General features: G+C 44.5%; 1 long non-coding RNA gene across 2 annotated transcripts in view; it reads left to right on the top strand.

Moving 5' to 3' along the window:
- LOC142461223 (uncharacterized) overlaps positions 1–25,763 on the top strand; it is a 33,894-nt gene that overhangs the window by 2,624 nt on the left and 5,507 nt on the right. For both annotated transcript variants that reach the window (XR_012786860.1, XR_012786859.1), the window contains exon 2: positions 6,749–6,887. This is a non-coding gene — a long non-coding RNA (uncharacterized LOC142461223). The remainder of the gene's footprint in view (positions 1–6,748; positions 6,888–25,763) is intronic.

Raw genomic sequence — 25,763 nt, forward strand, 5'->3', positions numbered from 1 at the left:
AGTAAACAAATCTGTCTTGGAAGAAATACAACCAGCATCCTCAGCAGCAAGGATGGTGAGACTTCGTCTTGTGTATTTTGGACATGTTGTCAGAGGAGACCAGTCCCTGGAAAAGGACATCATGCTTGTTACAGTAGAAGGACAGTGAGAAAGAGGAAGTCTCTTCAGTTGGATTGACACAGTGGCTGCAGCAAGGGCTGAAACATAAGAACCACTGAAGATGACAGAGAACTGGGTGGTGTTTTGTTCTGTTGTACAGAGAGGGTGACTATGAACAGGAACCAACTCAATGGCACCTAACAACACTTTTTTAAATGATAGAAATGCAGATTATGATCAACATAACATTTGAGCATTTATTAGATCCTGTAGATTCCATCCATATAAATGTTCTTTGAAGACTTACTGCTAAAGCTCAGGCATTATGTAAATTCTAGGAGAGTGTCCTTATCTCTACAGGTCTCTTTTCCATTCCCTCATTTTTTCCCATAACCATAAACATTTCTTCTTCTGAAAGGTTTGCTTACTTCTACTAAGAGGGCCCACCCCTTAGAGAAAACCTTGGGCGACAAACACATAAACATTATGTTTGGTAAAGTAGAGAGTCAAAAGCCAAGGATCAACGTCTTAGATGAAACAAAAAACATTATGGAAGTAGAGGGTCAGCAAAAAGAGGAAGACCTTTAGTGAGCTGCAACAGTGGGCTCAGACATGACAATGGTGAAGATGGTGCACGAAGGGACCACTACGAGTCAGAACCAACTCAGTGGAGCACTGAGTTAAGCACTGGGCTGGTAGCCATGAGGATGGTTCAATCCCACTAGCCTTTCCAAGGAAGAAAGATGAAACTGTCTTGACAACCCATGTAGAGATTTAACATTTTCAGAAACCCTAAAAAGTAGTTCTGCTTATACTATGACCTATATGAACGCTATGAGTGGGAATTCATTCATTTGGGTGGCAATGGTGGTTTTGTTGTTTTCTTTTTTATATTTTATTGTAAGGAAGTCCCCTCCTTCCTCATATAATAATTGCTTACTTTTTATGATCAGTGTGGTGGTCACCTACTCTGGAATCAATTTAAGGATGAAGAGTGTAGGGGTGGAGTCTAGGCTGTCAGTGTGGAGATAGCCAATGAGACTTCTGTGTGGGCGTGGCCTTCCCCTGAGAATTCTGGGAAATCTGGTACTTCCTCCTTGGAGGCAGGAGAGATACACTTTTTCTGTACTACTTTCTGGGAGGCATTGTAGAAGACAGGACACATGGACGCAACCAGACCTTGGAAGCCAGAGAAGCCACAGAGAGAGACCCCTGCCAGCACTGAGATGTTTCCAGTGACACTGGATCCAAAGACTTTGTACCCACTGGCCTGTGATCTTCTGCATTCGCGTCATTGCATGTGTTTCGTGAGTCTGAAGAGGCCTTTATAGATTGATATCAGACATATGGCCTAATGTCAGATTTATGGCTTTGGACTGGACTGGATTGGGATGTTTTCTCAGTGTTCAATTCCTCTTGTATATAAACCTCTCCCTTATATACATATGTGTGTTTATGTATTTGTTTCTTTAGGCTACCCAGACTAACACAATCAGTATGGAGTCATCATTTTATTTTTTTCTTAATGGAGTATAAGTGATTCTTTATCTTATTTATGTTGCTGCACCAAATTGTGTTATATTTGGCCAGTAGTCGTCTTCGAGGTGGCTCGGTGCCCTTTTGAGATGCCCCTATTGTTTCATAGATGCTTCTTCCTTTCTAGCACAAGTAGATAGTTTAGATTCATAGTGTTCCCTTCCAACCTCAGTCCTGGACTCAGCCATTTTTTATTTCTCCAAGGCACCCTGATTCCCTTCAGTGGGGACTGATATTTGGAAACCAGTGTATGGGTACCACGTGTGCGCATTCCTTCCAGGGACTTAAACGAGACGAGGATAAGACATGTACCTGTAGATAAATCCACATCGGTCTGGCTATATGTATATATGGCTTCATATTGATAACTCAGTACTAATCTTACTCCGTGTGATTTCCCCCTGTCTTCCCCATTCCACATAAGTATGAAGGGCTTTTTAAAAATTTACGGAAAAATTCTTCTTTTTTGTATTTTTATAAATTTTTTTCTAATATCTTTTCATTTCATTTTCCATGAACTTTTTGAAATCCCCTGTGATACCTTTTCCTCCTAGTGAGCTCTTTATCTCTGCTATGATGAATTTATTGAATACATCGATATTGTTATATTTTATTAGTATGTTTATTTAATCAAAGTGAAAACAACCACAAACTCATCCTTTACGTCCAGAGCAGAAAGGTTTACTAAGAAAATAAGAATACCCGAAGAGTTTCTATGGAGCCTACACACAATGTGTGAGCATTCGCGTCGGTTCTGTTCTGGCTGTTCTGTTTCCATTCATCTCTTTCCCTGCTACCTTATATTCTCATCTTGGTTTTAAAGAATTGTTGCAGTTTCCCCTGTTATAGGTGGTTTTTTAAAGGAGAGCCGTACTTAAGAGTGGTGTTCATTATTTTGTTAGCCAATCTGCTATTCAGTCACACAATGACGCCAGGGGTTAGTTTTGGTTCATGGGTTAAAGAGTGGCTCAGGGAATCTTCTAGCAGAAACCAGACCAGTCGATTGATTCCTCCATCCCAGAATGTCCTCTCATTTACCAGGGTCTTTCTGTTGTGGCCCTGGTTGGAATGGTTGGTGTGAGCCGACACCATCAAATTCCTTTGATTTTCCAATAACAGAGGGCAAGTTTTATGCAGACGATTGATCCTGTACGCCAGTCCTTTGAGGCCTTCCTTTTTCTCTCTGTTTTGCTCGACACAGTGGAGGTCAGTAGTTCTGTCTTAGAAGGCCATTCATAGCATTGACTCACCAGACTAGGTTATAGAACATAACTGCGGTGGTCAAGTTGGCTGGGCCATGATTCTCAGTGTTTGCAGTTATGACGTAATCATCCCCATGATGAGATCCGCTGTGAGCAGCTAATGAATTAAAATGCCACGGAAATGGCACTTCTTTGAGTCTGAAGCTTGCATCCAAAAGGAGAGAAAGAAAAAAAGAAGGCTAGATGGACTCAGGAAAAGCTCTCTAGCTTTTCGCTCCTTCTGTAGCCTGTACCCGGCTCTTATCTGATCTTTGTTCCTCGGGACACGAGCCAGTCAGAGGCCTGCCATACTACCTGCCAACCTTGGGAGATGTATTCCAACAGAAAATCTCAGTAACTTCAATTAAGAAAAAAAAAGAATTGATAGTAATACGATGTTAGCCCAGGATTAAAATCATCACTTTCAGAAATGAGAAAGGGATAATGCTTAAGGCAGGACTACCTTGCTCTTTATACGGCTTCTAGGGAACATGGGGCGACCAGGCAGACAGAAAAGCCAAGCACTACGTACATCCTCTGGTCTAGCCTGGTTTGTAAGGTAGAATTGGGATCATGATAGTGGGGAGGTGGGGGGGGACAGGGAGAAAGTATTTAAGTACTAGAGGAAAGTTGTATGTTTCATTGTTGCTACACTGCACCCTGACTGGTTCATCTCCTCCACACGACCCTTTTGTAAGGGGATGTCCAGTTGCCCACTGAATTTGGACCTTACTGGCAACTTTTAACTAGGCAAAAAGTACCTAGCCTCCCTAAATCCTAATATTATCATTAGTAAATGAGTGCAATCGTACAAGTTTTTAAATAGTTTCAATGACATATAATTCACATATTATAGAATTCAATAGTTTGATCACATCAAAAAGATTTGTACAATCACCACCACATTTACTTGAGAACATGTTCTGCATTCTTGTAGAAGATAAATTTTAAGTCTGCCGTATCTGTAACGATCCACTTTTCAATGTATTCTGCATGATAGCAAGACTATTCACATCCCTGGTCCATGGCTAGAGGGATTTCATTCACCAAAGACTTAATCCACATGTATTTCTCTTTCACTTAAAAAACAAACAAACTGAAACAACTTTAAAATGGATCAAAAGGGAGCTCAGGTGACATTACATTTAAACCTAACTACGTCTGCCATAATTGGCTTTATAATGCCCTCTATCTGATAACAAGGCTACTGACATCCCTCACCTATGATCGTGGGGACTCACCGGAGGCTCAATAGATGGGGACCCAGCAAATGGATTTTGGCTTCCACCGTCATCCATAGCCTTCTGCAAACCAGGTGTTCACAAGTTAAACTCTGATACCATTCCTGTTTTTGGATTTGGATTATATCACGTAGTTACAGTCTTTGGCTCACGCAGGCTGGTTGCTTCTTCTGTGTGGATTTAGTTGGCGCCTCACTCAGCTGACTGCTTGTTTGAAGACAAGCCTTTACGACCTCAGACCCAGCAAGTTTTCAAAGCAAGCAAACCAACCAACACCACACACGGCATCAAAAGGTTAAGTAGTTGAGGAGAAAACAAGGAGAAGGCTTGTCTTATTTTGCCAAATGTTTAAGAGGGCTTGAATTGGGTTTTGTATTTTAAAATGGTTGCAAAGCACCTTGCAATGATAATGTATTTAATTTTACAGGTGTTGATTGTCCATCTACCATTTATTTGGCAGACTATTTGATAATGACATCATTTTACTTCTAAAGGGAACTCAAGGTTACCCCCATTTCATGTTAAATGTGACGTCTTGTATTTGGGTACATTTGCCTTGGGATTTATTTCAAATTTGGTGTTTGTTGTTCTTTATCAGATTTTGTTTTGGACTTCTGGATTTTTCTATTTTTGAATATGGCTCATAGAAGGGCCACCATAAATTCATGACCTGACCTTGATCATTAAGATGATACCTAAAAGTATACATAGTGAAATCAACTCCTGAACCTGCCCACCTACTTCCTGAGAACAGCAAAGTCTGTCTGGCTAGGATAGATGTTTGTCTCAAACTTGGCACAACCACACCAAGATCTATTTCAGATTCTGAATACTGCTAATCAATGGAAATTTTGCAATAGCTAGTGATTGGCATTGCAGAAGTTTCTCAAATGCTCCTAAGTGTCCTCCGATTTTTTTATGGTTTGCATGTGATACCTTTCTTAAGGAGATTTTCCTCAGAGACTCTTGTGTTTCTCATCAATGCTTAGACCAGTACTTCCTGCTGTGTTTCCTCATAAGGTGAAGTTGTGAGGAATAGGGAAATAATTGGGTAGATATTGAGGGGTTATATCAAGGTTGACTCCTAACTTGGATGGTAGTTATGTGCCAGAGAGAATCGATTCTGCCTAATATCAACCCCATGTGATGGATAGAACTTCTGCCAAGGGTTTCTTAGCTGTAATCTTTAGGTAACATCATGGTAAATGGAGAAAAGATTTCAGTTGTCAAGGATTTAATCTTGCTGGAATCCACAATCAATGTTCGTGGACGTAGCAATCAGAAATGCAAGTGCCACCTAAGACCCAGAATAAAACCACTTCCAAGGTGAATGGGGGGCATGCCCATCTGTAGACAATTGAACAGCCCCTCACAGAGGGGTCCCAGGGAAGAGACGAGCCGGTCAGGGTGCAGTATAGCACCGATGAAGCACACACCTTTCCTCTAGTTCTTTGGTGCTTCCTTTCCCCCACTATCATGACCTCAATTCTGCCTTACACATCAGATTAGACCAGAGCATGCTCACTGCTACAGATAACAACCGGAAACATAGGGAATCCATGATAGATAAACCCTTCAGGGCCAACAAGAAGAGTAGAGATATCAGGAGGATTAGGGTAGGGTCAGGGAGAAAGGGAACTGATCACAAGGATCAATCTAGAACCTCCTCCCAGGGGGACGAATAACAGAAAAGTGGGAGAGGGGCGACAGAGGACGATGTAAGATATGGAAAAAATAATCTATAACTTATCAAGGGTTTGTGAGGGAGGCTGGGCTGGGGAGGGAGGGAGAAGAAATGGGGTGCTGATATTGGGCTCAAGTGGGAAGAGACTGCTTTGAAAATGATGATGGCGGCATATGTGCAAATGTGCTTGGCACATTGGAGGAATGCATGGACTGTGATAAGAGATGTAAGAGCCCCCCAAAAAAGTATATAAAAAAATCAAATGCCGTGTTGCCTTGGGTAAATGTCTTGAAAGTGTTGAGAGCAAGGGTGTCGCTTTGAGGACTAAGGTGTGTCTGACCCAATCCAAGGCATTTCCCATTGCCTCATGTGCATGTGAACGTTGGACGTTAAATAAGGAAGACCAATGCTACTGGTCCAGAATGCTAATCGATCACAATGATCAACTAATGGCCCCCATCCAAGGGGGACAGACAGCAGAAAAGTGGGTGAAATGAGACAGCAGTTGTTGTAAGACAAGAAAGAAAGATAATAATTTATAAATTATCATGGGGGGGCATGGAGGAAGGAGGGAGAAAAATGAGGAGCCCATGTCAGGGGCTCAAGTAGAAAGAAAATGTGTTGAAAAAGATGATGACAACATATGTACAGATGTGTTTGACAAAATGGATATATGTATGGGTTGTGGTAAGAGCCCCCAGTAAAATAAAATTAAAAAACCAAAATATTTACTTGTTAATGTGAAACACACATATATGCACTGGTCAATATCTAGAGTTTATTTCAATCTATTAACTCTCTTCCACCAGCGGCAAGACTGTTTAGACTGTTCAGTACCACAGGCAACAATAGAAATGTAAAATTGTCTGTAAAATGGATATACTTTGCATATTCTTTTTAACCAGGAGAATTTAAAAGCAACAATGGTGTTTCTTTTTCTTTTATAGATTTGCCTACAGATTTTGAGTGTCTGAAGTTGGCTCCTGGGTCCAAGCATTTACCTGGTGCTCCCTGAACCTTTGAAGAGATGTCTGCCATGGAGGATGATTCTGTTGGAATTGAAGTGTCCAGTGGCATCTTCGGGAGGTAATGTCACGTACTTCTTCCTTCTGAGAGCAGGCCCCGATCTTGGGTGCCAGGCGTGTCTCTGCTGTTGCTGCTGTCGGGGAACTGGGGTGCGGACGGTTGGGTCAGACCTCCATGCGGACATGTGTTTTCATCTTGTTTAGGTGTGGTCAGCTCTCCAGGAAGGTGCTGGACTTTCTTGCCAGGAGAGTGTCTGATCCTTAAAGAGGCTGGGGGTGTTTATTCTCATCTAGCCAAGCAGCCCATTCACAGCTGTGGGAGGTTCTGTGACCCCTGGGTGTACTTGGCGTGTCCCTGTAGAAACCTGGCATCTTAGTGCTCTTGATGTACCGTATCTTTGTCTCTACAGATGGTAGAAAGTTCTGTGGCGTCGGGGTGGCACTTGGCTTATCTCTGTCTTTATGGCTGCTTAAAAGTGCTGTGTCATCCTCGTACCCTTGATATATCTTCTCTTTACAGCTGGGGAAGGTCTGTGACATCTTGGTGTCCTTGATTGATCCTTCCATTGACAGCTGGTGGAAGGCTCTGTGGTCTCTGGGTATACTTCACTTACCCTTGGCCTTACAGCTGGTGGGAGGCTCTGTAGCTGCTCATGTTGTTGATAAACTTTGGATGAACGTGGCTGAGTTTGACTCCATGGACTTCCTTGGAGAAACCTCACCAGCGGTTTTCCCTGCTGTTTGGCCCGCCTGGTACACTGGGGCCTTCTGCAGCCCCATAGCCTGCCTGGAACACTGGGGCCTCCTGCAGCCTCTCTGGGGTGCTTGAGCTTTGGAGTCTGTTAAAGGCCAGGAGGACATGGAGGGTGACGCCAAAGTTCTCTTTGAAAGGTGGTCCTAGGGGATCGGGGGCCTTGAATGGGCCTCCATCACAAATTCTGTGGCCATTGTGGGAAACTGAGGACAGGTGGGGACACATGCTGTCCGATCCCTCCCCACCCCAAAGACTTGGCTGAGCACCCTCTATCCTCAGCCCTAAGTGGGCTCTGGAAGCCAGGCTCTGCCTCCTGTGTGATGGCGTGTTGATGGGGATAGTTCTTCAAACCTGCAGACATGACTTGTCTCCCGCCCAGGCTGGTCCTGAGTGTTCAGGTCCCCGGGGAAGGAGGGGCAAGGGTCCGAGTAGGTTGTCTCTGAGGGCAACTCAGTGAAAGTGAGGCAGGCTCTGTCCCAGTTCCAGCACCTGCTTCAATGGGATGGCGTCACTGAAGCCGAAGGCCCCAGGAGGTTGCCAGAGGCCGGAGCCCAGGTTACCAGTCCAGGGAGTGGGTGAGACTAACAGGCACTCAACAGTGGTGACCTCTGAGAGACAGGTTGGGATACAGGAACATGGAAGCCATGTTGGAAGTCCCTGGTGGCCACAAGTGCAAGTGGCTTGGGTGTGTCCTCCTGATGCCCGTCAAAGTGGGGAGATCGGGGTGGGGGGGCATGGGAGATGGAAGCTAAGCCTTGCCTGGCAGCCTGGAGCAGACAGATAGCAGGCTCTGGGGCTCATTCCCTCAACTGTGGCTGTGTCCTGCTGGCTAGCTCCTGCTGGCTAGCTCCTGAGTTCCCACTGTGTGCCAGCGATGTCCCTGTCCACTGGTTTGTAGCTGCCCCACGACATTCCTTCCCTTGTGCCTTGAGGTGGTGCCCACTCCTTAGCCCCTTCTTATATTCACTATGGAGAGATTGGACCGTGATGAGACGACTCCTGGTGTCAGGTGACCTCCCTAACCTCTGGTCTCTAACATCACCATGGGTCAGCATTGACTGGATGTCAAGGACTTGTTGTTGTTTTGGTGTGAGTTCCAAAGAGGAGGAGACTTTAGATGTCCCAAATATCCAGTGTTTCCAAGATGGCATACTGCTCCATTTTCCCTGATGTTAACCACCCCCTCCCCCCTCCCTTTGGGACTCCCTCGTGTCCCCCGGGTTCTGCAGTTTGCAGCAAGGTCTCACAGAACTCACAGAGCTTTAAGGACATGACTCACACCTGTGGCTGTGGGTGCGGTTCAGTCCCCAATCCCAAGTTCAGTTGTCTGGAGGATTCTCCTCACTCATGAGGTGGAGGAGCTAGTGCAAGATTGCACCTCATGCCCCGAGAATCAGAGGACAGGCAGAGGCGAGCCGATCACCGAGTCCAGAGCAGCAACCTCTGATGTCCGAAAGCCAGAGCTGGTCGTCGGTCAGAAAGCAGAGGGCACAGAACGGGCAGGCTTGGCTGGAAGTGCGGGGTTTGCCTTTCAGCAGACCAGACTCCCAAGGAAACACAAGGTGGTGCCTGGAAAGTGAAGACTCTGAATCCATCTCGCCTTAACCCTATAATGAGGGGCCCTGGTGGGGTAGTGGGTGGGCTGCTAACTGCACGATCAGTAGTTTGAATCCACCAGCCAGTTCCCAGGGAAGAAGAGGGCTTTCTACTCCCATAAAGACTTAGTGTCTGATGGGCCCTACTTTGTCTTGTAGGGTCACGATGAGTCAGCATCGACTCCAGGGCAGTGAGATTTTTTTGTTTGTTTGTTTTAATCCTGTAGCACAGAATTCCCTCCACAATGGGATTATAACCACAGGTATAGAGGCTAGAGTTTACAATGCACCACAAAAGGGACTATGGCTAGAAGGGCCACACGAAGTAATCGACCCCATCTCAGCCCGAACTAGTCAAGCTGCTGAAGTCCACGGTTGCCATTGAGGTTCCAGCTCACAGTCACCGTGCAGGACAGAGTCGAGCTGCCCCTTGGGGTTCCCAATGTTGTCAATCATTGTGGAAGCAGATTGCCACACCCTTTTCCTACCGAGCAGCTGGTGGGTTCAAACTACCAACCTTTGGCTATCAGCTGAGTATGTAAACAGTGAGCGGCCAAGTCCTCCTGTGCTGCAGAGAGAGAATTTCCGAGTCATGGGTATGACTGTTCTTGGGAAACTCTGGTCTGAGGGTCACATACTCCCACCTCTACGCCTTTCCTGGTCTAGAGCAGGAAATAATGAGCACATCCCCCACTACCCCCCCTACCAGAGTCATTTTAGTCTTCAGATGTAACTTTAGTTAGAAAAGTACCTCTGGCCTTGTTGCTCTGGCGACCTCAATGTAAGCAGGCATCTGGTAAGATTATAACAAGGTTTGAACATCGACGAAGAATTAATACTTGCATCTAATGGAACTAATCCATAAACTTAGAGTTATTATGATTAAAATATAAACCCCAGTGGAGAGAGAAAGAAAGAAATGTGATAAGGTGATTCCATGATCTCTTTCTTCTCCGATACCAGATTTCAAAGGAATTGCTTTGAGAAGATTCATCCTCTTCTCAGCCCAGTCTACTCACTTGTCAAGTTCAAGCTCACCGCCCTTGGGTCCACTGTGACCCATAGGAGCTTCTGGAGCAGACTGAGATTGCTCCTGTGGGTTTCCAAGGCTGTCAGTCTTTGTTTAAATTTTTATTTCCCTCCCACCCTCCACCCTGCATAATTTATTATTCCTCCCTGCCCCTGCCTCCACCCCCGCCCCACTCCTACCCTCTGCGTAGTCTTCAAAGTCTTATCCTTTGGGGATGAAAACCATTTTGCTTTTCTTTGTTTTTCTTTATAATAATGGTGTCATTAAATATTTATCTTTATGAGATGGACTAATTTTGCTAAGCATAGCATTTTCTAGTTTGGGTGCTTAACGGAGTCATCGTGGTTTTTTGTTTTTTGTTTTTATCGATGCATAAGATTTCATTCTACGAACCTACCAGAGTTTGGTTCTCCATTCCTCCACAATCAGAGTGTCTGGTTGTTTCCACAGTTTGCTATTATGGAAAAGGCTGCAAAAGAGTTTGTAAATCGTACGGGAGCAAAAACCCTCATAGTTCGCCCAAGGAGCAACTGGTGGGTTTGAACTGCTGACCTTGAGGTCAGCTCTGTAACACGATTGTCCCCAAGAATCATCTACTCGGTTACCACGTCTTCCTCTCGCTCTTACTGCTCACCATTCCCGTCTGGCACAGGGTGAAGGAGTCGGGAGGGATCCTTTGGGAGCAGTACACTCAGGAGGGGCTTCGGCTGGCTTGCACTGGTCCTGCAGAGCCCGCACCTGATAGCCCCGAGTTTGGCACACTGGTTGTGAAGATGGCACTTGTCATCAGGGTCCATGCTAAGGCGGGCAGCTGCTCAGGGTGGACATCACACATCTACATTCCTCTCTCTTTTTCAGCATTCACCCGTGTGTGCAACATCGTATTCTAAACGCCTGTAGTAATGCTCATTCCGCCCATAGGCATACAAAATTAGGTGGAGTGATGCTTGTAATACTCATTTCAATGTCCTTTTGATGCAATGCTGTATGTGTATCCCCATGTGTTTGTTACTTCAGTAAACAAGCATAGAACCTAAAGAGAAAGGGGCCCAACAACCAGAGGGGAACTAGCGCTCATTCTTTTCTGCTTTGTGTGATACCGCCGCAAATTCCCACGAGAATTGTGTGCAGTTCCTGAAAGTGTCCAAAGAGCTAACAGAGATGGTCAGAACAATTGCTGTATGTTCGGCATAAGGGTAAAGGGTTTTAAAAAAGATGAACATAATATATTCTGCGAAGAGAAGCCATCTGTTTCTATTGTCTCAAACACAATGACTAACCAGCATACCTCCAAAGGAATAGGATCCAATTCCTACAGGGAAAAGACGGTTAAGGCTAAATCACACAGCTGGTAATGCACAGATAAGCGTGAATACTACTCCAAGTGAGGACACAATCAAGAAGCAATATAGAAACATCTTCAATAACAGCTCTATTGTTTTTTGTCAGATACTATTTACTATTTTTCATCAATCCTTTAAAACATTTGTATAACCTAATCTAGTTTGTATGCCTCTTTTATTATTCTTATTTAAGTCTCTCCTGTATGAAATAATAAACTACCTTTCGGCATATCCTTTTTAATACTTAAAAGGGTCTTTAGGGCAGTGAACTGGTTGTTAAATTATTTGAATTCCACCATTAAATCGGTTCCAATACATGTGTCATTTTCTTAGGGAGATGAAATGAATTTTTTGTCTGCTTTCTATATAGACTAGGTTTTAGTAGGAATTAGTATCGAGGCAGGACATACTCAAAATGATATCATCAACAATACAATGAAAAAGAACCAAAGGAAAAGTTATACTTCCTCTATAGGACACTAGAGGTCGCCCTAACATAAGTTTTCTAAATTCAACTACGATTGGAATTGGGAGCCTGGTGACTAGTTAGGCGTTGGGCTTTGCTCCTTAAGGCCAGCAGTTCAAAACCAACACCTCCTTGGGGGAAAGACAGGGTTGCCTACGCTCTCAGAAACTCAGGACAATTCTGTCCCGTCCTATACGGTCACTATACGTCATCATCCACTCGGTGGGAGTGAGGCCTCCTCCTGGCGCTGTTGGAACCTGCTAATCAAAGGCTGGTGAGAAAGAGGAGGCGGTCTGCCCTCGAAAAGGATCTAGGATCTAGTCTCCGATGAGTCGGAATCCACTGGATGGCAGTGACTTGCTGTTACTTTTCTACATACACTTCCAAGGTTGCAAAGATGGCTGATCCTTCAAGGATACCGATGCTGACTGTCCTCTGTTAAGTTAAGGCAATTGACATGCTTGCCTACACTCAGTACCTTTTCTGTCTTACTGAACACACACAATCTGACTATAGAGTACAATACATGTAGCTGCTCTCAGTTTCAGCATCCTTGCCGAAAATCCGCCCTGTACCAATTTTACCTACAACAGCAGCTGTGTTTTGTATCGTTTTCTGTACGGGAAGTCTAGGATAGGTAGATGGTCTAGAGACAAAAACTGGATCGATAATTGCCTAGGGGATAGGGGGGAATGGGGAGCTAACAACAATGAGTATAAGGAGCAACTGTTCAGAGATTGATTGTGGCTATGACTGCACAAATCATCTCAATGCCATTGAATGAGCAAGTTGTATGATATGTGAAGTAGGTGCCAATGAAACGACCTAAAACAAACCCCACACACCTTATCTGTTTAGTGTGTCATCAGCTCTGTACTCAGTAATTGTGGCTCTCCCTCGTGCCGTCATTGGCTTTCCTGTAACCAAAGCAGAAACCCAAAGGCAAGACATCACCAGATAGTTTACAAGGCCGACCAGGCATTTAGTGAAATACTCACCAGTTAAAGTAGAATCGTGTCTGTTACCAAGAAAAGAAAGGTTTTGAGCATCTGCATCTCCAAAGTGGTTTGCTTTTCCCCCACTTTTTATTGTGAAGTTGGGTAGGGGTATACACTTCAGATCATCAGCTTTACAGTCAACAACTCAAACTATCAGTCCCTCAGTAGCTTGATCTGCTTGACGTGCCCCCACTCTTACCTTGATTTCTTTCCTCTGGTGACATACTGCCTTCCCCTTCACCAAAGTTCATACCTGTCTGCCCTCTAGCCCAATTGTTTCATTGTTGCCTCCCCACCAACCATCAAAGTCTGTTTTTGTGATGAAACCCTGGTCTTGCCCCCCCCCAACTTTATAACAGTGGCGTCATACAATATTTGTCCTTTTGTGATTGGCTAATTTCACTCAACATAATCTTCTCCAAATCCATCGCGGAGGTGTTTTGTGATAGCACCATTATTTTTAGCATTGAGTAGTGTATTCCATCTGTCAAGTCTTCCATGGATGGGCATTTAGGTTGTCTCCCTCGTCTTGCTGTTGTGAACAGTTCTGAGATGAACATGGATATGCATATACCTGTTGGGTCTATGGCTCTTACTTCTTTGGGGTGTGTGGCAGTTACATAATCTCCTGTCAACCCGAGCGAGGGGGTGGAGTCCAGCCTGTCATTCAGGTCATAGCAAATGATGCCTCTATGTGGGCCTGGCCTTCTCCTGAGGATTCTGGGAACTCGTCTTCCTCCCCGGAGGCGGGACACACTCTCTCGGCTTCACCTTCCTGTGGACAAGCCAGAGGGAGCCATGCTGATGGCGGCAGAGCCCTGGGGATGCTTCCACCACCACTAGTCCCACAGGACTTTCTGCCCACCAGCCTGCGATCTTCCTGTTTTGGGCATCATTGCATGTGCTGCATGAGTCTGTAGAAGAATTTATGGACTAGTAATGGACATATAGGCTAATATCAGACTTATGGACTTGATCTGGTCTGGGCCGGCTGTTTTCTTAATGTACAACCACTCTTTGATACAAAGCTCTCTCACACACATATGATTGCCTCTGGATCTGTTTCTCTAGTCTACCCGGACTGACGCAGTGTACATACCCAGCAAGGGGATGACTGAGTCCTCGGGACTTTCTCTTCCCGGTTTTGAGGTGGCACCACCCTGCGTTCCATGGTGGTTGCTCACCGTTGCAGTCCCGCCAGCAGTGGATTTGGATTCCAATCTCTCCACACCCTCTCCAGTATTTGTTATTTACTGTTTTGCTTTTAATTTTGCTGTCAATGCCGGGGTAAGGTGGCATCTCATCATTGTTTTGATTTGCATCGTTCTGTTGGCTAGTGATGTTGAGCATTTCGTCATCTATTTGTGGGCTGCCTGGCTCTGGTGCACTGTGGGTCCATGTCCTCTGTCCATTTTAAAAGTAAATGATTCATCTTTCTCTCGTTGTGGTTTCGAAATCTATATATTTTAGAGAGTAGTCCCTTGTTCAGTGTAGCATTGCTAGACATTCTCGCCTGCATCCGTGGGCTCCTCTTTTTTCTTTTGATGAAGGCTCTTGATACACACGAGTGTCTTATTGTTAGAAGGTCCCAGACATGTACTCTGCTTCTCTTGTGTATGTGTTTCATTGTGTTTGGTAGTACGATCATGCCCTGTGCAGGGGCAGTGACGTAGCTAATTTGGCTCTTCTGGCCAAAGTCTCTCTCACCAAAGGACCTTTTTCTGCATGGGTCTGATAAGAAGGAGTGGGGAGATACTGATAGGATTCACCTGTATTTGGGAACAGGATTCCCTGGAATGCCATCCTGCTGGGTTTAAATTGAGCCAGCTGAGAAGCAGGAGGAGTGGAGTGCATCCTCTGGACCTGAGATTCCTGCTGAGTAAGCCTCCTGGATCCAGAAGACAGCAATACTATCAGAGGAGCAGCAGCAGGACCAGGAGCCAGAGCATGGAGCAGCATGGTGGACTTCACAGCCTGGGCACTTAATTTAGCGAGCTGGGCTTGCGGACTCAGAGCTTACGTTGGATGTCTTTGGGCTGGGGCTTATAACAGAGTGGTATGCCCTGGGCATTTGTTAGAGGACTTGAAAGAACTTTGTAATTTGTCCTGATAAAAAGCTCAACCCTGAGTAGTTCCCACTGTTTTTGCAACTTGATAACTTCTTTAATAAACCTTTTGATCATGGATTTTGCTGAGTCCTGTGTAGCCATTGCAGTGGATAGTACAACCTACAGATAGAAAACACCAGTTAAGACAGGGCACTCTGCATTAGGACCCTTAAGTTTGTTTGTATTTTCTTATTGATGATCTTCATAGTTCGAGGTTAACATTTAGGCCTTTAATCCACCTTGAGTTTGCTTTTGATTCTGGAGTGAGGAATGGGTACTGTTTCCTTCTTTCTCAGTGGAAATCCAGTTTGCCAGCACGATTTATTGAAAAGATAACGCCTTCCCCACTTAATGTATTTCTTTGCCAAAGATCAGTTATCTCCTGTAGGAGGATGGATTGGTTTCTGATTCTGTCTTCTGTTCCATTGGTCAATGTATCTGTCCTTGTGCCCATATCCCCTGGTGTCATGGAATGCAGTGGATGTGCTAGAGGATCTTCAGAGGTGCATCTGATTGGAAAGCTTTAGTATTCTTAGACTGGGAAGCCCAAGGCTGTTTCAGAGTAGAGCTCACTGGCAAGAAAGAACAAATCCGTATCAGATGTCAGAGACACTACAGACCTGCCCAGTAAGTCTGACCCTTTTATTATTAGTTTGAGTTTTATTCGACATTTATTTTGACTCTCTGTCTACAGAACCTCCTGCGATCCCTTTCAGAGGGATCCGCAGATGTCCAGTTCTTCTGGTGTCAGGGTCATGGTGGCTGGTGGCTAGTGGGTTATGAGTTGTACTGCTAACTGCAAGGTCAGCCGTTTGAAGCTACCAGCCGCTTTGCAGGAGAAAAGATGAGGCTTTCTACTCCTTTCAAGGGTTACAGTTTCAGAAACCCACAGGGCAGTTCTACTCTGTCCTGTAGGGTCGCTGAGTCTGAAGCAACTCAGTGGCAGTGGGTTTGGAAGTATCTCTTTTTCCTTTTGTTTCCAGCAGAAGTTTCAACATCCTCCACAGAGCTGTCCTTTGAAGATCCCACTGCTTTGAAGGCCCTAGTCATTTCACGCATTTATAGGCCTCACAGGAGCAAGATTTTATCTGAGTCTCCCTGTGGGAGCTTCCTAACTGCGAAGGGGAGCAGTTCGAAACCACCGGCCGCTTCTTGGGAGAAAGACAGGTCTTTCTACTCCCACGAAGAGTTACAGTCTCAGAAACTCACAGGGGAGAGTTCTGCCTCTCCCAGGGGGTTGCTATGAGGCTCAGCATCCAATCGGTGGCAGTGAGCTTTTTGGTTTGGTGGGAGCTGGCAGCTGGTGGAGACTGTGACATGTAGGCTAGTACATTCTTTCAGGCAAAGGATCAGAATTGTTGTCCTGGTTTCTCAAGTGAACATGAAAGTGTTGCTATTGGAACGCCCTGTCTTGAGGAAGGCTGGTTTTAAGGAAATTATTTTCTAAAATCTATTGTTTTATGAATGTGTTAGGCTGGGTTGACTAGAGAAACAAATTCGCTGACACATACATGTGTAAAAGAGAGCTTTCTATCAAGAAGTAATTGTAGATAGACATCCTAGCCCAATCCAGATCAAGCCCTTAAGTCTGAGACCAATCCGCAAGTCCCTCTTAAGACTCACGCAGCCCCATGCAATGATCCAGAGTGCAGGAAGGTCACAGGTGGGGAGGTGCAGGGTTGTGTAGATCCGATGGCGATGACTGCATCACAGGGCTCTCTCTGGTCTCAGCGTGGCTCACCGGCAGGAAGGTGAAGGCAGAGAGCGAGGGGGGATTTCCAGGACCCTCCTTATGAGAAGGTCACAACCACAAGGAGGCATCATCAGGCTGTGACCTGATTGACAGGCTAGCCTCCACCCCTACACTTTTACATCTTCAAGTGGACATGAAAATCTGCTTTGTGGGGTTTCATTGTGCTCTGTTTTGTGTTTTGAAAGCATATTCCTTCCACACCATTTCTACAAACCACTCCTGCCACGCCCAAGAAAACTACTCTTTCCAGCAGATGGCACCACAGAGTACAGACAGGGCAGCTGCCCAGGAGCGTGGCTGAACACAGACAGGGTTTCAAGTGCATGTTGCAAACTCCTTCCTGTCATCTCCATATTTTAACGTGGGTTTCTTCTTACCATCTGTGCTCCATCTATGGTCTTGCGTTAAGCTGTCAATCTATGTTATTATCTCTTATTGTCTATGTAATGGTAGCTAGGCTTGTCACAGGAGAAGTGGTTAATGTATTGGGGGCGGGGAGCAATTTTGAAGTTCTGTTTATGTTCTTATCCTGAAAAACCTGGGTTGAGTTTGGGATGCTTGTAAAGCTCTTTGATAAGAAAAGAAAAGTTCTTTTAATCAGATTGCTTTTCATAATTAATGGTTGGACTTGTATTTTTCTCCACCGTATCCACTTGTGACACAGAGCTGGGGGAATCAAGCCCTGTGGGTCACCAGAAGGTCACAAGAAGCAGGTCTGTGCCCTCCCACACTTGGCTCTGTCATAGTGGCTGGTAATCCCATCAGTTCCTACTGATGATCAGGGTGCTACCCAAATGTTTCCATGGGGTTTGGGTAGATCAATTTGCAATGATTTACTGAAGAAATTTCTAATTTGGTTTTCAAACGTTTATATTCATCCAAAAGTTAAGGTAGAGTGTTTGTGAACTATAGTTTGATGGTTCATAAAATGTAAGCTGCTATCTCTAAGGCAGAGTCCCGTGCTACTCCACCTTGGTGTGGTCTCATTTACAACTGACTCTCCCTTCTCCCACGCAGACGAGCCATTTCTGTGTGTTCCAACATTAAGGAGTTTTGAAAAGTCTATTTGAGAAAACTGTGATAGGACTGCAGTGACAATGCTTGTAAATCATTCACGCCATCCGAAGTGTCAGGATATGGGCTTAGCTAAAATTGTAGCTTCATGTAAATGCAATATAATTGATAGACTGTTTTCCATCCAAGGGAACTAGGACCACCTGGCTTATTGTTGTTGTTAGTTGCAGTGTCATTGGTTCCTATTCAGCTGGTCAACCTCATGAATGACTCTCCCAAGAACAAAGGCAAAAACCTGCAAGCGTGAAGCGATGTTCCCAAACCAAAGTAACAGCATCCAACTGAGAAGCCACGTCACCTGATTTTTTGTTTTTCTAAATATTCGCTTTGCTTTTTCGAACTCCTTGAAGTCGCCAAGAGCCACCAGAGCACTCTATTCCATCTTGACCAAAAGATTATCGTTGCTATGGAAAGGAGAATTTCCTTAACCAGGGATCCTTGAACGTTGTTGCCATAGCTTGCATGCTAAGATTATGACAGTGAGCTCCAGTTTAATGGGCGGTGGTGCAGTCAGTCTTGTTGTTTATCTTAGTCGCGGGGTGTTAGTCCCAGGGCTCATTCACCCCTTTGCAGGGAGGGGATCCGGAACAACCACCCGATTTTAACCGAAATAACCAACAGATTTCTTTTCTGGGGACTGTGTAAATCCAGCAAAGAGGCTATGGCTTGAATGACTGAACTCATGCTGTGGAATGAACTGCATGTAGCTCCCTAAAACAGTCAGCATAAACAGACATTATTTAACTGATAAGATTCTGCATGATCCAGACATTAACTCTTAGCATTTCTTATAAGGGAGATGATAAACTCCTTCCTCCCGAGGGAGGGAAATCTGTGTTGCCCCCTGGGTCTGTGTTGGCCTGCCAATGCCTCTCTTTCATTTTCCCGATTCCAGGCCATTCGTCGATCATTTTCTATTTCCTCGTGTTGAGAACACATGTCATTGCTATGTGCCTGCCTTCGGTGGCTCGACCTTCTCCTATTAATCAAAGTCTTCATCAGCAATGTTAAGAGTTTCCAGTTTACCCTTGTAGATGCAGGAGATTCTAGAATCTAGGAGATGCGCTCCCTCAGCCGGAGGCCATGTCAAACGACAACTACAATCATTAGGCTGGCATTGTATGTTAGCTTCTAAACCTTTTTCAAGGTATGTATCACTCTTTTCTGGGCTCACTCATGGGGACAGTACATATTGCACTTACCTATTAAATGACAGAGAACTCTGGAGGTGCAATGGTGAAAACACTGGCCTGCCAGCTGGAAGGTTGGTGGGTCAAGCCCACCAGCCACTACTCAAGAGAAACACCTGGCAGTGTTGTTCTGTAAAGGTTTACAGCTCCGAAACCCTCGGGGCGTGTCTACGTTGTCCCATAGGGTTGCTCCAAGTCCATGTTTACTCAACAGCAGTGGGTTTTCTTTGTAGTCCTGAATACTCATTCTGACTGGGTACTGGAGAACTCTACGGATCTAAAAGACCTATTCTGTATTTCTAGACCCTGACCTTAAAATACTATTACACATTCAGAAATTTTCCTGGCCCTACTATGTTATTAAATGTCCTTCACGTAGAACCTCTGAGGCGAGGCAGTGAGAACAAAGTGGTCTCTTTGAGATAAACATGATATTATTGGATGGAGAATTCCTTTGGGTTCAGAGGTGTTGGTGTAAATGGTCTCTGCAATTCTGCTTTCTCCCCAGCCTTCCCAGTACCCGCTCTCCTTTCATTCGGAATGCTATGCATGATGTGTGAAAAACATTCTTATAGAAAGAGAAGTGGGCAGGTCGATGGAATCCAAATAGACTTGGGTTTGAATCAGTGACCAAAGATAACTTAATTAGCATTGGGAACTTTACGTCATCCTACAATGTATGAAAAGGCCCTATCTCAACACACTTACCAGCAGATTCTTGCTGAATAATAAGTATGTTTTATGACATAGATACCAAAAATGTAAACAAATATACTCAATGCCACCAAGTTGATTCTTTTTCATAATGACCCTACAGAATAGAGTGGAACTGCCTCTTCCAAGGCTCTAAATCTGCTGCACAAAACCTCTTTAAAGTGTTGACTTTGAAGATGAAGGTGTACTTGACCCAAGCCATCGTATTTTCAGTAGCCTCATCTGCATGTGCAGGTTGGACTGTGAATAAAGGCGACTGAAGAAAAGTGATGGTGCCGGTGAAGACTCTTGAAAGGACCTTGGACCGCCAAAAGAACAAACACATCTGTCTGGGAAGAAGTACAGCCAGACTGCTCCTGAGAGGCAAGGAGGATGAACCTTCATCTTCAGTACTCTGGACACGTGAATAGAGGCCAGCCCCTGGAGAAGGACATCATGCTTGGTAAAGTAGCAGGGCAGCGAGAAAGGAGATGATCTTCAACAAGGTGGACGGACACAGAGGCTGCATCAATGGCTCAACCATGAGAACAGTTGTGTGGCTGGCACAGGACTGGGCAGTGCTCCGTTCCATTGTACACGGATTGACTACGAGTTAGAATGACATGATAGTACTAACAGCAACAACAAATATTTATGGGAACCTCATAGAGCCTCATGTTTCTCTCAAATAGTATTTAGTGATTTAGAACTGCTGACTCTGGGGTTATAGGCAAACCCATATCCCACTATGCCATGGGGCCTCTAGTACATGTACATATGTAAATATATGCCATGGGGCCTCTAGTACATGTACATACATAAATATATGGGCATGACAACAGCACAGAGAAATGAAAAATAATCTCAAAAAAAAAACTTCCTAAGAAAAATGTGGAAGCCATATGAGAAAAATTGAAAATTCTTCCTACCTGAAATGAAAGATTTCTTGAGGAAGAGCCTTTTTGAAGAACTGTTTCTGGGTAGACAGATTAAGTATTTAAATATCTAGCCTTTCTAACCATTTAAATATTAGAATAAAGAGAATCCTTGAAATATTGATTTTGAAACTTGTGAAAATAATTTCAAACACCATCTGAACAAAATTAATGAGTGTGAATAGCTAATGGATTTTTTGGGAAAAAAAACTGTGGGGTGCTTTTTTTTCCTTCTTTAATCATTTTATTAGGACGCATACAACTCTTATCAAAATCCATACATACATCAATTGTGTAAAGCACATTTGTACATTCATTGCCCTCATCATTCTCAAAACATTTGCTTTCCACCTAAGCCCCTGGCATCAGCTCTTCATTTTTCCCCTCCCTCCCTGCTCCCCCCTCCCTCAAGAACCCTTGATAATTTATAAATTATTATTTTGTCATATCTTTCCCTGTCCAACGTCTCGCTTCACCCACTCTTCTGTTTTCTGTCCCCAGGGAGGAGGTTATATGTAGATCCTTGTAATCGGTTCCCCTGTTCCAACCCACCCTTCGTCCACCCTCCCAGTATCGCCAATCACACCACTGGTCCTGAAGGGATCATCTGACCTGGATTCCCTGTGTTTCCAGTTCCTATCTGTACCAGTGTACATTCTCTGGTCTAGCCAGTGTCCATGCTCTGGTCTAGCCAGATTTTTAGGGTAGAATTGGGATCATGATAGTGGGGGGAGGGGAGGAAGCATTAAAGAACTAGAGGAAAGTTGTACGTTTCATTGGTGCTATAGTGCACATTGACTGACTTATCTCCTCCCCGAGACCCTTCGACACCTCATGATCGCACAGTCTGGTGTGCTTCTTCCATGTGGGCTTTGTTGCTTCTGAGCTAGATGGCCACTTGTTTACCTTCAAGCCTTTAAGACCCCAGACGCTATATCTTTCGATAGCCGGGCTCCATCAGCTTTCTTCACTACATTTGCTTATTCACCCGCTTTGTCTTCAGTGATTCTGTCCGGAAGGTGAGCATCATAGAATGCCAGTTTAATAAAACAAAGTATTCTTGCATTGAGGGAGTACTTGAGCGGAGGCCCAATGTCCATCTGCTACCTTTATACTAAACCTATAATTATATGCACATAGATATATTTCCCATCCTTATATATAAGTATATTTACATATATACATGCCTTTATTTAGACCTCTATAAATGCCCTTTGCCTCCTAGCTCTTTCCTCTGTTTCCTTTGATGTTCCTCTTATCCCACTATCATGCTCAGTCTTCATTTGGGTTTCAGTAATTCCTCTTGGTTATATAACCCTTGATCACGCCCTGCCAGGCCTCCTACACCCTCCTCACTACCAATTTGGATGATTTGTTGTTCCCTTGTCCCTGAGTTTGTTAACACCACTTCCTTTCCCCTCATCTCTCCCTCTCCCATGTCCTCCCGGAACTGTCAGTCCTATTGTTTTCTCCTCCAGATTGTTCATCAGCCTATCTTATTTAGACAGACCTGCAGAGATAATAGCATGCACAAAACAAGACAGAGCAAAACCATACAACAACAACAACAAACCAATGACAAAAAACAAAGCAAAACATAACAAGAAAGAAAAGCTTATAGTTAGTTCAAGGGCTGTTTGTTGACCTTTAGAAGAGTTGTCCAGTCCAGCTGTGGGGTGCTTTTACAGTCAGGTATTCAAATGGCAAGACTCTACTGTAAATTCACAAGGAGGTTTTGAAAGGGAGCCAAAGGCAGATAAAAACAAACAACAACAAAAACATAGATCCAGGGATGGGTTTTGGGCTCGCACTAATTCGCGGCTCCAACTTAAGAGCAATTAGTTTGTACATCACGGCCTTGCTAGATACTCGCTCTCAGGAAGGGAACACAGAAGCTATGGGGCTATAGAAAAATGTGGCCAAGAAATTAGATGGTGCCCAGCTACTAGATAAAATAGCACCTGGGGTCTTAAACACTTGTCTCTAAACAAGCAGCCATCGAGGTGAGCTCTCAACTTAGTCTGCTTGGAAGATTACACCATCATCAGTCACTTAAAGATCCTTTCCTGGATCTATGTTTTTGTTGTTTGTTTTTATCTGCCTTTGGCCTACGTCAAAGGTGGGATTAGTGTCAGCACCTAAATTGTGAGGGTCTGGTTTGCAGAAGGCGATGGATGACAGTGGGAGTCCAAGATCCATTTGTGGGAGCTACAGAGGAAACAAGCCTCCGGTGATCTCCCTCTGTCCACAATTGAGGGAGGGAGGAAAGTGGTTACTGAACAGAGAGCCTTAGAGAGATGAGTACAGAAGAGCAAAGGGATCAACCTGACTTGAACAGTTAAACTCTGTCAGTCGATCCCGCCCCACCTCTGATGCATGCTGGACCCCATCTGGTTTCCAGCGTTTTCTGTGCTGTCGTTTTGCTTTGTTCCTTAGGGTATGTCTCAGAGGTCTATGTCACTGGGGGTCACTCTCTGCACTTTGTGTTACATGTTTGTCTGTTTTTCGGTATATGAAACCCAGGATTGATGAACGTACAGGGGCAGCAAGTAGAATGAAGGTTTCAGGAGGGGAGGGGTGGTGGAGGTTTACAGTGGGGTGTGGGGAGGAGGTAAAAGGGAGAGGATGTGAAGGAGTCCAGGAAGAAAAAGAATGTTTTCAAACTGATTGTGGTAACAATTGTACAATTTTGCTTGATGTGATTGAACAATGGAATAATATGATGTATGTTAACTCCCAATTAACAATAAATTAAAAATAATTAAAATGGGGAAGACAGATTTTCTTTCAAGAGTTACAGTGTGTGTGTGTCTGTGTGCGTGTGCGTGTGCATGCACTTGCATGTGCACACATGCACACCCACGTGGTGGGTAGAGGAGAAAGAATTCAGACAGACGGGCATTCTGTATGTATCATAAATGTTGTGCTGAGGACATATCTTGTGCTATTTGAGCACATGGGAGGGTCCCTGACTCAGCCGGGGCTAATGGGGTCCCAGAATGCTTTCAGGAGGATGTTGTCTAGGGTGTGGCATGAAAGAGGAAAAGAGGTCTTTCCTGAAAAGGGAGTGAAGGACTGGGGGAAAACTCAGAAAAAAGAATATGCTCAGTCTGGGACATAGAGTTGGCAATGCTTGACAGTGATAGAGGATGAGACTGTCATGGAAATGAAATGGCTCACCTTGGCTGAAACGAGAGTTTGAGTGAGAATTGGGGAGTGGAGAAAAGTAAAATGGAGGGTCTGACCTTGTAAACACTGCTAATAATTCAGATATTATCCTGACCCAAACAAACAAACAAACACCATAGGAGAGTTTTAGACAAAGTGGTCACTACTTTGACATCAACGAAGAGAACAATTGAAGAAAGTAATTATAGAGACTGAGATACCAGCCAAGAAGCTCTCATAATAGTCAAGAGATTACAGTAGCTTGGAGGTGGCAATGGACATAAAAATCCAGTATTTGGGAGCAAAATTGTAGGACATGATGATGATTGAATTTTTAGTTCAGAGAGAAGTTTCTCAGTATACACAGATTTATAGAGTTGAGTAGGTCTTAAGAGGAAAGATAAAGAATGTAAAATCGAAAACTCCTATTACATTTTTAAACAAAATTTGAATTGGCAGATATTATGGCCTGATTTATGTCTTCCAAAAATAAGTATAAATTTGGCTATATCATAATTATCATCGTTATAAAATGATGATCCGTTTTGGGAGCAGATGTAATTATCCAATGTAGGACAAATCCTCACTTTACTATGAGCGTTGATTGTGAACCCAAGCAGAATGAAATCCTTGACAACTTTAGTCTTTTCATCGTTTATCAAGCAGTTACCTACTGGTCCAGTTGTAAGGAATTTGGTTTTCTTTACATTGAATTGTAATCCACGTTGAACTTGCTACAACGCAAGTGCTTCAAGTCCTCCTCACTTCCAGCCAGCAAGGTTGTACGTCTGCATATAAAAAAATAAGAAAATAAACTCACTGTCATGAAGCCAATGCTGACTCATAGTGACCCCTCCCCTTCTGAGTTTCTGAGACTGTAACTGCTTATGGGAGTAGAAAGCCCAATCTTAATCGTGAGGAAACCGTTGGTGGTTTTAAACTGCTGACTCTTCGGATCACAGCCCGGTGCGTCACCACTACATCATTAAGACTGCTCCTCATCTGCATGTGGCAGGTTGTTCATAACTAAGGTGACCAGACGTCTCGCTTTTGGCGGGACAGTCCCATTTTTTAACTATTTGTCCTGCGTCCCACGACATTTTAAAAAATTCCGATTTTTGGAAAGAATGCACGACAAGCTGGGGTAGACGGTTTTTGGCTTCCATGTGGCCATTTCTCCAGGATATGAGTTTTATCAATGGTGTCCCGCTTTACCAATGTTAAGATCTGCTCACCCTATCACGAGCCCCTCCAGTCCTGGTGCGGTGCTCTTCTTCAGAGCGCCCTGCGTTCTTAGTGTTCAAGCCACTGTGGCGGCCGCGGTGTCGGTCCATCTTGTCAAGGGCCTTCTTTTTCACAGCGCCTCTCCTTTCATACGAATGAGGATCTTTCCCAGGGGCTGGCCTCTGCTGATGACACATCCAAAGCCTCTGAGACAACGCCTCATCATGCTTGCCTGCAGAGAGCATTCTGCTGTACTCCTTTCAAGGTAGATCTGTTTGTTCTTTTGGCAGTCCCTGAGATCTGCAGTATTCCCGGCCAGCCCCACAACTCAAAGGCACCCATTCTTCTTTGGCCTTCCTTATTCAGTGTCCAGCCTTCACATGCATCTGAGTTGTTTGACTCCACAATCAGTGTTCATGGAAGCAGCAGTCAGTAATCAAACGGCACATTGCATTGGGTAAATCTGCTGCACGAGACCTCGTTAAAATATCGAAGAGCAAAGATGTCACTTTGAGGACTAGGGTGCACTTGACCCAAGCCACGGTGTTTTCGTTTGCCTCCCGTCCTACTTGGATATGAGAAAAGAGGAAGCCCCTTAAGGAGGAA

This window comes from Tenrec ecaudatus, chromosome 11 (genome assembly GCF_050624435.1).
Source record: "Tenrec ecaudatus isolate mTenEca1 chromosome 11, mTenEca1.hap1, whole genome shotgun sequence".
In the NCBI taxonomy this organism is placed as follows: domain Eukaryota; kingdom Metazoa; phylum Chordata; class Mammalia; order Afrosoricida; family Tenrecidae; genus Tenrec; species Tenrec ecaudatus.